This window comes from Centruroides sculpturatus, unplaced genomic scaffold (assembly GCF_000671375.1).
Source record: "Centruroides sculpturatus isolate CEXI.00-Female unplaced genomic scaffold, Cexi_2.0 scaffold215, whole genome shotgun sequence".
In the NCBI taxonomy this organism is placed as follows: Eukaryota; Metazoa; Arthropoda; class Arachnida; order Scorpiones; family Buthidae; genus Centruroides; species Centruroides sculpturatus.
This window is the reverse complement of record NW_019384381.1, coordinates 625,166-640,036: the sequence shown is the minus strand read 5'-3', so window position 1 is coordinate 640,036 and position 14,871 is coordinate 625,166. Positions and strand designations below refer to the sequence as shown.

The 14,871-nt window shown below is 24.6% G+C and overlaps 2 protein-coding genes across 7 annotated transcripts in view; one reads left to right on the top strand and one right to left on the bottom strand.

Annotated features, from left to right (window-relative positions):
- LOC111617902 (metallophosphoesterase 1-like) overlaps nt 1-14,871 on the bottom strand; it is a 42,365-nt gene that overhangs the window by 16,740 nt on the left and 10,754 nt on the right. Inside the window, exon 1 of one of the 6 annotated variants that reach the window (XM_023359261.1) lies at nt 531-579. The exons of 4 other annotated variants lie outside the window; for them this stretch is intronic. The gene's annotated coding sequence lies outside the window, so the exon portion shown is untranslated. Of the gene's footprint in view, nt 1-380; nt 500-530; nt 580-14,871 lie in introns of those variants that run through there. One more of the 6 variants, XM_023359260.1, reaches the window with a different exon arrangement.
- Nucleotides 639-14,871, top strand: part of LOC111617904 (uncharacterized protein KIAA0513-like) — a 32,981-nt gene continuing 18,748 nt past the window's right edge. The window contains exon 1 of the mRNA XM_023359268.1: nt 639-800. The gene's annotated coding sequence lies outside the window, so the exon portion shown is untranslated. The remainder of the gene's footprint in view (nt 801-14,871) is intronic.

Genomic DNA, 14,871 nt, shown 5'->3' with positions numbered 1-14,871 from the left:
AATTTATATATTTTTATATAAATAAATTATTTAATAAAGATTATATTTTAGTATAAAACTTATTCTTTATTGATAACTCAATATATTAAAGTTTAATTATATCTAATAAATCTTGTATATGTAATGAAAATTAAATGTCACCAAAGCAATATTTATGGTTTTTAATATCTTTCACAGAGGAATTGTGCATGGGATAAGAGTAATTGCATATTTATTGCCGAGTTTTATTAATAAAACTTCTAAAAAAAACCAAATTTAACTAGATTATTTAGGACACAAGTTAGGTACGAATTATTTATACTAAATTGAGAAGCAGGCGTTAATAAATTAAATACTGAGATCTACTTCATCGAATACCCAGTACAGAACCAACACCTTACACAATTCCTAGAGAATAAATAACGTAAGTTCGCTTCCTCAGGAACTTCCGTAATCGTATATAGGAATAAAAACATTCAATCTACATCATCTTAAAATTGCGAAACTTATAACACTCGAATAGTTTTCGAATCGGAGTTCATTTCGCTTACTTTACAAGTCACATGGTAGTGGAAGCAAGCTGTCGAACTTGTCGATTACAACCGGAAATTACGTAATCTCCGCGCGCAAACTCCGTAAAGAGCCGGTGTTACTTAGTTGCCTTGGCAACCATGGCTGAAAAAAGAGCAAGGTGTCTGGAGAGGAAATGTTTTTATCTACTTCTGTACTTTTCCTTCGATATTAATTAGTTGAAAATGTTTTATTTGATATCAGTTATATGATTTCTAACTAAATAAAAGTCAGCATGGCTTCTTATTGAAGTAAGTATTTTAATTTTTAAGTTTTCCTTTAATTGTTTTTACTTTGATTACTTAAAGTATCACATTTATATTATACATCACACAATTTACAAGTTATGAATTGTATAATCAGTCTACACTAATCATTATTACACACTCACCTATAGAAATATATATTTAAATAAATTGCAAGTTTAACCTAAATCAGTAAATATTTAGGTTTGTTTTATAATGATTTATAGAGCAAAACCTGTAATTGGTGACATATTAAACTATTTACATTTCATCACAAATTTTGACAGGTTAAAATGGGTTTAAACACGTACGGTATATACAATATTTACACATGTTATATGTCAAAGTAAAACTACATATTGCTCTTAATATTAAAAGGTTATAAGAAAAATTTTTTAAACATTCTAAATATAAAACAGTATAGTGTTTTTTTTTTATGCGGAGATGATATGATAATATTATAACTATCTCCTTCTCAAATTATTGGAGTGATCAATTAAAAATAAAAATGAAACCTTTAATAACCGGTAACAGAACTTTAATGACAAAAATTCCAAACATTTTCGGCCTTTGCTGAGGCCTGCTTTGGGTTTTAATCGTTCTAACATTCCTGTTTGAAATTCTATTTCATTAAAAATCCCAAGGCAGGCCTTGGCGAAGGCTGAAAACGTTCAGAATTTGTTGTTAAAAAGTTCTGTTACCGGTTATTAACGGTTTCGTTTTTATTTTTTATACAATAATAAATGTATAAATTTAAAACTATAATTTTTTTTTTTCAACGCTGAATAAATATAAAAAACTGTTTTGTTAGAGTGAAATTTACAAATCTCTAACATGAAAAGAAACTCTTAAAAACTGGATGTATTAATTACAATTAATATCAAAAAAACCTTAAATCTAGTAAAAATAGAAAATTATTATTTGATTCTTATGTAAATAAATATATTAATCTGAATATTAATTTAATTTTGATATTAAATATATTTTATTAATTACAGATTAAATTGTATAGATTTTATTTGTGTATTTTAAACTACATTTTAACTTTATTAGATTTTGGTTTAAGAGATAGTATTTAAGTAATTAAGCATTTTATAAAATTGAACAAAAAAATAGACAAACAATTCTGTATTTTATAAAGTACCAGTAATAAATTAATGGCTTTGTTAGATTAAAACATTAATAAAAGTATAGTACCAAAACTTTTTTTTGATTGAAAAGACATCCTTAAAGCTAAACATATTAATGGTATGTTTTCCATGAATAGAATAATTATCCAATTAATTTTAGTCTGTAATTTGTAATGTCAGATATTTTTTATTTTACATTTGATGTTTGAGATACTACTATATTCATTTCGTTGTATTCAATATACACAAAAAAGTTGCCTAATTAAAGTCATTGGAAATGAACAATAAAATAATTTTTATGTACAGTATTTTAACCTTCTTACTTAAATTGGATCTTGGAGATCCTGTAGGGCAGAGGTGGGCAACCTTTTTCTATGTAAGGGCCACATTTAAAATTTTTGAACTGATGCGGGCCATACATGAGTAAAAAGAAAAAAAAGGCGGGTAAATCACAATTATTTATTCATATTAAAAATTAACATAAGTATGCTTAATTTGATTTCTGTCACTGATGTGAATGTAATATTTCCAAAATATTTGATTGAATATTATTTATTGTTAGTTTTAGTTTTCATGTGAGTCTGTTAGTCGATTTCTTGTTTTACTTTTTACTAAATTTTTACTAAGTTGTAGAAAATAATGAGAGAATTTTTGCTGCATACTTCCTTAAATTGGGAAATTGATATATTTATTAATATTTTGTACAACGCTGGCCGCACAAAGTATTAATGTGGACTGCAGTTTGCCCACCCCTGCTGTAGTGTTTCATTTGTCTCTGCATATGCAGTCCAAAAAAGTAAGATTTTTTTATTTGAAATTTGAGTCTCAATGAGTATTTGAGTGACAAAGTGCAATCACATGTGGCATATTGTTTTTGTGCTACAGAGAATTATTTTTGAGTCTCACTGACCCTGGTTGCAGTATAAGTAACAGTTTTTAGTCAATATTTAATTGTTGTATTTTTCAGCATACCAGCATTTGAAACTGATCTTTGAATTTGTGAAGGTCATAACAATTCTATCATTTGTCTTATGCTACTTTATGACAAACACCATTATTTAATAATTGATATGCAAATTATTCAAGCAAACTTACTCTCCAAGATCAAACAGCTTCCGTGTATGAAAAATGTGGAAAAGAGTGCTAATTTATACAAGAATTGTGTGTAATAGGATTTAAAAAGGTTAATATCACTTGTTTTTGGTCAAATTCACTTATAACATAATACAGCTTAAAGAGGGTCTCATTGAACCATGATTGCAGCCTATGTCACAAATTGAATGATTGCAGATGCAAGTGAAACTATAGCTTATCATATGGATTTTGATGTGACACATAGTCAGTTATTTTGAGTTATAAATTTTCAAATAGATTATATCAACTTAAATACAGTATACCAGGAAAATTGATTTTGGCATTGTAATTTTTTGTTATCAGTAAGAAAAAATTGCTTTAATTGAGAGTAATAGATTATACAATATTATTAATANAGATATATCTATAATTAACATTATCTAATAATGTTATCATATCTAATTTGTTTCATGTCTATACATTAATTTCAAGAAATTAGTGAGAAAAAGTTCTTTTAATATGTCCAAATATAATTATCTTTTTCTGCAAAGTTTTCACAAATGCTACATATGATATACAAATTCCTTCTCTGTTTAATAAATATCATTTTAAAAGAATTTATTATAAATTACATAAAAATTCATATTAATGCTAATCTACACTTATGAAAATTGGATTTAGATAATATTAAAATAAATTTTGTCATTAAAATGTTTCCTATTGACTAAAGTATACTTATATTTTTACACTAGAGGTTTATTAAGAATATAAAATTATCATTTGAAAACAGGTGAATAAAAGTAAAACATCCTGATTTGTTAAGTAAACAGCAGATGTAATTTATTGTAATTGTACTATTCATATACTGACTGGCGCCAGTATCATCTGGAAAACTATTATTATTTGTTCTAAATGAAGTTATTAAAAAATATAATCTGTGTATGTATTTCTTTTATATACTTGTATGTTTTAGTTTTGCTATTTTAATTTCCAAGTTCAAAGAAAGCATTAACATTTAAACACTAAAAACTCCAGCATTAACTTATTCTGTAGTTCATTGGAATTCTTAATAACAATTGTGTAATTTTTTTTTATTGAGAAGTTTATTGCCCTACAAATGACCTATTTAAACAGTGTTATGTAACAAGGTGTTTAGGTTTTCTTATCTAAGTTGTTATGCAGTCAACAAGACAATAAGATAAATTTTCAGACAAGCAATGCATAAATATTTAAATTTAATTTTTAATCTGCCATTTAATTTTCACAATGTAAAATATATATATATTTCAGTTAGTCAATTGATATTTTGATAGAACCATGGTTTTACTAGGCCTAGAACAACATATTTAATGAAAAGATAGATGAATGCTTACTGGCATAAATGAGTAACACATTATGTTCTTACTTAACAATAGTTATTACTGCATTAATTGTAATAATATAAAAATAGGAATTTTTATCTTTGACTTTCTTCTTCTTATAAATTTTAATACACTAAATTCCATTTACCAGTAGTAATAAAATAAATTCCATATTGATATATTTGTTATCATAACTTTTGTTTCATGAATATACATTTTAAATGAAAATGTGAATTACATATTTATTTTTTCTTATTATATAATCACTTGAATTACATTAGTTGTTTAAAATATAAATTTAAAAAAATACATACTATTTACTAAAATTATATAGATTATTTTTTCATTGGGAAAAAAATAAGAATTTTTCAATAGTTTCCTATTGAAAAATTAATAATCATTTATTAATTTTTATGGAAACTTTAATATATATATATATATATTTTAAATTATAAGATATATTTTTTCTTTTTGTTTTTTCTTATATTTATATTTTCCTCTTCATATTCAAATTTTTTAAACTGGAAGATTCTTTTACATAACTTATATTTAATAAGATCGGCAAATCAGTTACTTAAAATAAATTGGAAAAATGCATATTTGAGATCTTCAATTTTAATAAATTATGAAAAAGATCTGCATTTAAATGTTATGTGAAAATTTTAAAACATTTTGTTTTAGAAGATTATTTTATTTTTTAAATAGTAACATCATAGTTAACGTTGAGTATGCTAACCTGCTTAGATAGAAGAATTTTAATTTTAAACTAATCGGATAAATTCTCTTGGCTTGCTTAGCATGTGCCACATGCTTGAGAGAAAGTTTTGACTGTCAATATACTTTTTATATGAGAACAAATATGCCAATAATAATTTATTCTAACGTGTAAACTCTTTCATCATTCATTTGTGTTTGCTTTTATATTGACAGCTAGCAGATAGCTGTTTTAAGTCAGTGTGATGCTTTATTTATTATTATTTTTTTCATTTCATTCATTTTAGTATTGCACATTAAAAGTACAGACAGCAAGTGTGATGCTTGCGAGAACTTGATTGCTTGCTCGAGTGGAGGTTTGCTGTAGCAAATAAGTGCGCGCACATAACATCATTCAAAGCATTTAACATGGCCAGATTGTATCAAAAGCTTGTGGCACCCAGTCAGCATACATGTATTATGTACAGGGGTGGATCTACAGGCCCAGGCCTGTAGATCCACCCCTGGGCCCCCAGTGTCAAGGACCACAAAAATTGAATAATCATCAAAAATTTTTAATACTTTTTCATTATAATATATTTCATGTATAGATATAACTGGCTTTATAATAGTCCATACTTTTTTATTCACATCAAATAACATTTCTGTCTATTGTTTAGTGCTAGAGATTGGCCTATTATTCTTATTATAACTTTCAGCATGCCCAAAAATTTTGGTCAGGATTTACCCCTGAAACTAATGTTAATTAGTAGATAAGATATATCTATAATTAACATTATCTAATAATGTTATCATATCTAATTTGTTTCATGTCTATACATTAATTTCAAGAAATTAGTGAGAAAAAGTTCTTTTAATATGTCCAAATATAATTATCTTTTTCTGCAAAGTTTTCACAAATGCTACATATGATATACAAATTCCTTCTCTGTTTAATAAATATCATTTTAAAAGAATTTATTATAAATTACATAAAAATTCATATTAATGCTAATCTACACTTATGAAAATTGGATTTAGATAATATTAAAATAAATTTTGTCATTAAAATGTTTCCTATTGACTAAAGTATACTTATATTTTTACACTAGAGGTTTATTAAGAATATAAAATTATCATTTGAAAACAGGTGAATAAAAGTAAAACATCCTGATTTGTTAAGTAAACAGCAGATGTAATTTATTGTAATTGTACTATTCATATACTGACTGGCGCCAGTATCATCTGGAAAACTATTATTATTTGTTCTAAATGAAGTTATTAAAAAATATAATCTGTGTATGTATTTCTTTTATATACTTGTATGTTTTAGTTTTGCTATTTTAATTTCCAAGTTCAAAGAAAGCATTAACATTTAAACACTAAAAACTCCAGCATTAACTTATTCTGTAAACTTCTTTTTCAGAAATAAAAAAAGCAGTTTACACAATACAAATGTATATTTGCAGACAAAAAATAAAATAATTTTTCTTTTCAAATGCTTCTTTTGAAAATTATTTATGTAAACAATAACAACATTGACCTTTCGTAAAAAAGGCTACTTTGCTGCTTGATATGTAAAAGAAATATAAAATGTTTTCCTGCCAGTTTCTTGAAAATGCAATATTTAGATTTTTTTTAAAATCTAGATTGTAAACTGAAATTATTAAAGAAATATAAACTATAAAATCTGTTATAGTTTATATTCAAAAAATTCAAATTAACTATAATATAGTTAGTTTGAATTTTTTAATATACATTTTCTATGATTCAAAGCTAGTATATCTCAGATTTTAAAAATGAAACTGGAAAAGAGAAAGTAGCATTTAATCAACTGATTTTATAGAATGCACATATTTTAAGAATTTCTGAAAATGCCTGTTCTGTAAAATCCTATGATGTGGCAAAATTGTCATGTGTTTTACAGTTTTGGTGACATTTGCACGTAGATAGTAACAAAGTTAAAAAAATTCTGCTATGATATCTCAGTGAGTTTACAAGTTTATCTTTAAAATGTTGAACTGATTAAAGAATTGAAAAAGAAAAAGATGATGTGATATTGCCAAAGAACATGTAAATAATTTTTATTTTAAATCCAAAAATAGCATATTTGAAAATATTTAAAACTAATTGAAGAGAAAAAAATTATTGAAGTTTAGAAAACCTTTATCTTAAATATTTTTTGTATTTAAAATTTTAAGTTAAACAATTAAATTCCAATTAATCCACTTTAATCACCAATGTAAATTTAATTGAGATTGTTTACAGTCTATATTGATCAAGACAAAATGTGCAGATGAGCAAACAATAATTCAATAAATTATCTGCAATGATTTAAATTAATGAAATTTTTAAGTGCAAAATTAAAATAAACTTTTTTTATATATAATTTTATTTTGAAAATATTTTATTATAGAAATCATTATTGATATATTTATTATAGCAAGTATTGTTGAAACATATTTTTGTGAAGTTGGAGTCATTCAAAATGATTGTATAAAGTTATTAACAAATCAATGGTATCATCATATAATACAAAAGTACAAAATAAATTGTTTACTTTTAATTGTATAGAATAATAATTTCAAATTTATAAAGAATTCATTTGTATAATTTCTGAATAAAATGTTAGAATATTTCATGGTACAGTATTATAATAATTTTGAATATTTAAAATATTAATTATGTAATATTCTTTACATTTCAATGAAGGAAATGAAAATAAAAAGATTATTTCATGTACAGGAAAATGTTTTTCTTCTCATTCATATTATATATACACTACTGTCAAAAATTAAAGCAACTAACACAAAACCTGTATAAGATCAATGACATGAAACGTTAGAGCCATCTTATCATGCACGTATCATGCAAATTTGAATTTTTGATAATTTGTACTCATGACAAAATAAAATGACCACTAACAGTGAAGAAGTCTTCCTGATACGTCAATGCTTATCAGGCATGTCTCAGAAAAGGCATTTGTTTGATTTGTTGCATTGGAAGGCCATTCGTTTTTGCATTTTTATCATGTACATTTGTGTATATGTAGATGTAGACGTGAATATATATATACTGTTATAAGTTGAAATTTGATATTCTGATTTAAACTTTTTAATGATTTAATTTAAATCTTATTTCAATTTGGAAAATGAATTCAAAGTGAAACAAAGTCAAACTGAAACATAGAATAAAATGTTGAAGTATAAGTGACAATGCCAAAATTTATTTGTTAATTATCTAACATACAGAGTATGATAGAATAGATTATCAGCACAAAACCTTTCTCACTAATTTCTAGCCTTATTAACAGGAGTACAAACGTTTTTGGCCTTCTTAATAGGCCTTCCTCGGGTACACTGTGGAGCGTCGGTTAGAAATTGGTGAGAAAGGTTTTGTGCTGATAATCTTAGAAATAGTTCTAGCTTCATATGCATAATAGTATGATAGAATAGTCTATTGAAACCTTTAAAAATGATATTTTAACAAAACTGTAATTATGTAGTATTACTTGGTTTATTCAAATTAATACTTAATAATATTTGAAGAAAAACCAAATAGTTTTTAACCAGTTTTTATGTTTAGATATTTAATTTTAAAAATTACAAGGTTTGCAAACTATAAGGTAGTTTGCAAGAATTTTTAATCTGTAAAGGTATTTAGGTAAAAAAAACTACTACTAATAAATTGTGTTTATTTAAATGAATTATTTAAATTAAAAAGGCAGAAAATTGTTATTTCAAGTATCTGAACTTAAAATTAATTTAATCTAAAAATTTACAAAAAACCAAAGTTAATTAATAACTAAGAGCTCTCTTAATTATATATCATTGAAATTTTAATTTATAATTGTATTGAGAAAAGTAAAACCATAAATAAAATTTTCAGTTTTACTTTTGTATCTTATCTTTGTAATTAGTTTAATAATTCTTAAATTCAAATACAGTATTTAGATATAATTTGTTATAATATTTATAGATTAAATACCGTTATAAATATGATAATTAATCTTGACATATATTTATATACAAAATTTATTTACATGCTAAACATTCATTTATTAATACGTTAAAATTATATAGACCTTTGTTTGATAATATAAATAGTTTATTGAAGTCATGGTAATTGGTTAAGATTTAAGTATGTCATAAAATTCAACTGAATTATATATATTAATATGTTGCTTGTAATTATGTACAGTACACTGTAAATAATTTTAAAGTATTTTAACAAAAAAAAATAACTTGTGTTTTGTTTTTGTAAATTTAATAATTCTTATAAAGTATATTTATTTATAAAAGATTTCATAAAAATTATAGTTATTTCATGTTCTAATGTAAACATTTTTATATAAATTTCTATTAAGTGTAGATATATTCATATATTAGATTAACAGATTAACAATCAAACAATAAGTTTCATTCTATTACATAATCTGTAATTTTATTTACTCTAGATAAGTATTTTTGTTTTAAGTTTTGATTAAGTTAATTTTATTGTAGTTATATTATTTTAATACTACTTCTATTATTTTAATTAGAAATCTAGTTTAGTTACAAAAAATCTTTGTTAGATTTTGCTTTAGGATTCTGTTAATATTTTATATACGTGGCAAAATTTATGTTGATTCAATCTGTTTACTTTAAAGGACATTTTTATTATATTATTATTATAATTTTTAAATATTTTAAATATAATACATTGTTAAATATATGATTAAAAGTGGAGTATTGTTTAATTTTTCATGCCATAAATTGTATTGTATTTTAAACTTATCTCTTGTGGTTGACAATGTTGAAAGAATGAATGAGGAGGAATTACTGAAGAGAGTATATTGAATTCATAATTGAACTTTGGAACAGCAAAATGGAGTGGCTAAGGAAATTGGGTTGGAGGAAGTGGATGTGCATTTGGAGGAATAAAAGATTATAAGCATGAGAAAGTATGCAGGAGAGAGATGATGATGACTGAAGCAGAAGAGGTATGTAGAAACAGGAGTGTCTGGAGGAATCTGATAAATGGATGAGCATATGTGCACAATCTCTCTTGCCTGCTGCTCATCTTTTTTTTGGGGGACTCAGCATGAAGGTTTTATATATGTGATTGTAGTGTATTTTAAAAATAGTTTACTACTGGCATATTTTATATAACAATTTAACAAAGAAAACTGTGGCTAATCATGCATAACAGTATTTTGGAGCTTTTTATTTGGAGAAAATCTTTGTATTGTGTTGGACAGAATTTTTTAACATTTCTGTTCTTTTGTGAATCTTGGTATTATATCTGCCTTTAAAACTCATTTTTTCATTACATTGGATTTTAGAAGAGAATAGATTCCAAATTTCTTGAAGTTAAACGTGGAAAAATGTTTTGGTTGTAGACATCCAGAATCTTAATGTTATTGCTCAAAAAAGTAAAGTCACAATGTTAAATGATATCAGAAAAAATGTGTAGCTGGCAATTCATTTAGGAAATATGGATCAAACTGGCAAAAAACAATATCTGTATAACAGCAGAACTAGCTAAATTGGTAAGAGAAAAATTTTGATATGACTACTGAAGAAATTCAAGAAGTACTGGTAGAAAGAGAATGGCAAAATGGATTTGATAGAAATTGTATATTGGAGGTAAACCAAATCAATTCAGGGTATGGTAATACAGTTGAAAATTTTAAAATTCAAATTTTACACTAAAAACTGTGCAGGAAGAGATAAACTTAGTTAGCAACTAGAATATTATGTTTTAAATATTAATCCTTTGACTGATAAAGTTAAAGTTCAAAGAAATCTTTCAAAAGTACTTGCATTGGCTCCATATAATGAAATATATAGAGCAGTTTAAAACTCACAGGTATGGGGGGGACCTGCATGTTCATTGTCATAGCCAACAAAAATGTCAAGATATGTTTAAACGTTCATATGTGCAGCCAGCAGTCTACAAACTCCAGTGACTGGTTAAAACACAATATGTGGCCACTGGACATACATGAATTTTGAAAAGTTAATTTTGTCATGACCTCATGCATGTTTAATGCTCATCATAAAGATCAAAATAAAAAGTTATTGCAGAGATCAATGTAAATTAATGAAAATCGTAAACTCAATTGTGTGATGAGCTTACAACTGACAACCTGTCCATAGAGCCCATCCACGGGGAAAAATTTTGACCTCAAATATCTCAGCCTATAGATTGAATTTCAAAATTTCAGTTTCTTTGTAATGTTGGCTTTGCTGAGTTTTGCAAAAAAATCTTGTTTAATGGTTGTGCAGTTGCTTTGAACTTCAATCACAGACAAAACACTTTCTGATTTATGAAGAGTTCCATTTATACTCCACTCAAAAATGGTGTAATTTTTTAAATATTGGTTCTTGATTTTGTTTAACAGATTCATACTTTGAATTTATTGGAATCCAACTGCATTACATAAGAACTTTTTATATTGAAAAAAATTAAAGTGTAATAAGGTGCAAGGTCCTTTTATTGAGTTTTATAGAAATTTTGAAAATTTATAGAGTTAATTCTATAGATTTGATATTAATAATTATTAAAATAATAATTATTATTTTAATTTTATTTTGTTTTATCAGTTTTAATATGTTCGAAATGTTTGATAATGTACAGAAATTGATAAGAAAGTTTACAGTTAAAGAAATTAACATCTGCTCAAGATAATACATTCTTTATTGCATTTTTTTCACAATATATCTTTTGGAAAATAATTCTGACTTTTCACTAATTTCATCATTATATTACTATAATAGTTATTTCACCTATTTATTCTTTATTAATATTTTTACTTTCATATATATGTATTTAAACAGGAAAACAAATACAGTATAGTATTTAATATATTTCTAAGCACTTTTGGCTTTTTAAAAATTCCTTTACAACAATTTTAAATTCTTATATTAAAAGAACATACAATAATTTGTCACAGAAAATTTTATTTCAGTTATCTTTCTCCTTTGCATTTGCATATCATATTATCTTTCTACAGTTTTTCTCATTTTCAAACTTCTTTTAAAAAAGATTTGAAAATTATAAAGAATATATTTTTCTTTCAGATATAGAATGAAAGTATGTTTGATATTTGAAATGAAAGAATTTGTAATTCTCTTTTATTAGATATCCTACAAAATATCTGAAGTGAAAAAATTTTTGTTTTTTGATAATTTATTTTTAAATGTTCACATAATTAATTTCATTTCTTTCTAGTAATTTATCAGTAAAATTCTTGCTTAAAATCAATCGTCAGTAAAATTCTTTTTAATATTGAGAGTGAATCATTTAGTGAAGAAATTTAAATTTTTGTATAAAACATTCTATTTTAATGTGATATTTAATTTTTTTCTACAACCAACAGACTGCCGAAAATCTATCGGGCTAGTTTTATGCTAATTATTAAATAAATTACGTAATCAATTTGGTACTAGATTGGTAATCAATTTGGTACTATTTAATAATTAGCATAAAACTAGCCCGATAGATTTTCGGCAGTCTGTTGGTTGTAGCTATATTATATATCGGGTTGGAGATGTTTGTATATTAATTTTTTTCTTAGTATTATCTTGAATTACTCATAGGATTTTTTAAAAATTTAAATTGATAGAAATAAAATTAAAATTTATAATTCTCAATTAATAGAATTTCAGTTAACCCACTTAATCAGTTTAACAATGTCAAACTCAACACACAATGTGTTTGCAGAATAAACAGTTGTTTAATTAACATATAACTGTTTCTGGTGACCATTAATAATAATAATTTTTTTTTCTATCACACATTGTGATATTAGCATTAAACAAATGTCCTTGACATGTGTATAACTTTGTTTATTGAAGTCTTCTGATATCTTCATTTTTTAATAGTTAATCATTGAATGCAATATTTTATTTCAAGTAGACAATAATGATAATAAATTCAATATTATAATATAATTAATTAGTCTAATCATAAGTGCAAATGGTCTTAGTCTGCAAAAAAAATAAAAGTGAGATTCTTAAAAAAATTACACAGTATAAAATCAGATCCACTGTTTATTAAATATTTAGTTTAAAAAAAATTAGTTCAAAAGAAAAAAAAGAATAATTTAAGCTTTTAAATTAAAATTGAATTTATGATTTATAGAAATTTTAAATATACTTGAATAATAAATACTGTATATTTACTATAAAAGAACATTTACATAACAAATATTTAGATAAATACATTATATGGTAAGTGTATGTAAAATATTTTGTATGTGGTTAGAATATTTAACTACATTAACTATTACTAATCTGTTCTTTCTCTCTCTGCATATATTGTACAAATAGTATATATATATGAAGTTGTATACATGTCATTAGTGTACAAGCAGTTAACAAGCTCAGCTGACTTTCCAAGAAAGAGTAAAACATTCGTGGGAATTGACCTAAATTTACAAACAAAACTTTAGAAATTTATTGGTGGAATACATGTGAAAAAAGTCATACTTATATTCTATAAACAGTTTTAAAATATATCTTACTAATCCTAAAATTAAAATACAATAATTTGAAAAATGTCATGAAGAAAATTGATGATATTTATAAAAATATCATGTAGATATATGATCTACATGATATTTTTAAAAATAGAAGAAATTTATGTTTATTGACTAAATATACATTTCAGTTTATAAAACATGGGATTCACACTTGCATTGTGTTATAATGGAATTGAGCTGTATATGTACTGTAGTTCATTTAAAACCTGTAAATAGTTATAGTTTAGCAGGCTATTTTGGATTATCCATGTTTTCTGGCTTGCCATGCATATCATTGCACTAATTAGCACAGATAATTGAGAGTTCCATGTATATTAAAGTTAGATTAAAAATGACTTAACTTAAATCATAGTTTATCTAAATATAAGAATATATATATTACAATTTTTCTGTAAGTTTTTCAAAAATAAATTTTATAAATAACTTTAAATAATTTTAAATCAAATATAATAATAATTAATAAAAAATTTTTTTAAGGAATACTTCAAGTAACTTTAACAAAAGCATAAAATTGCATGTATAATACAGTACATATATCTACTGGAAACTTTTAAAAATTGAGGAATACTGTATTTAATGTTTTATTTATTAAATTTCAGTTTTTGTTTCTGTTTAGTTTATTATATTTGATACTTTGTTCAGAAAGAATCATTAACCCAAAATACAAACACTAGAAAATTTAGGAACAGTAATTTTGTATAAAGCATTTTTCAAATCTTTATTTTTATGTAACTATATATAAACATTTTATTTATTGTCTTTATCATAAAAATATGTTAAAAATACAACATTAAAATTGTGATATTACTGTATGCAATTTATGAATGTGTGAGTCTTGTGACATTGTTAAATATTTTTGCCTTATCTATATATATAAAAATGAATGTATGTCTGTCTGTGTGTCTGTCTTATGTCCTTCATGCATTACCACACCATTTATCCGATTGCCATGAAACTTTGGGAAGTTGTTTAATATACTCCCGCGAAGGTTTTTGGCATAGTACATTTATCCTACGATAGATGGCGCACGTTTACATGGGCATTCGAACACAGTGTGTTCGATCGATTTCAAATTGTGAAGACCATTTCCCCCTTCAAAAAATATTTCTATATATGTATTTGTGAACTGTTATTTACGATATTCGTAATAATGTTTGTTTAATCACTTTATTTCAACTTTTTTTTGCTAATTATGTATTCGCTCGAACTTCGTTAAAACCTTAACTGTACCCCGAACAACAACCGAAGTTGTAGGAAGAAATTCGCGTATTTTACCGATCTAGGTATCCCCC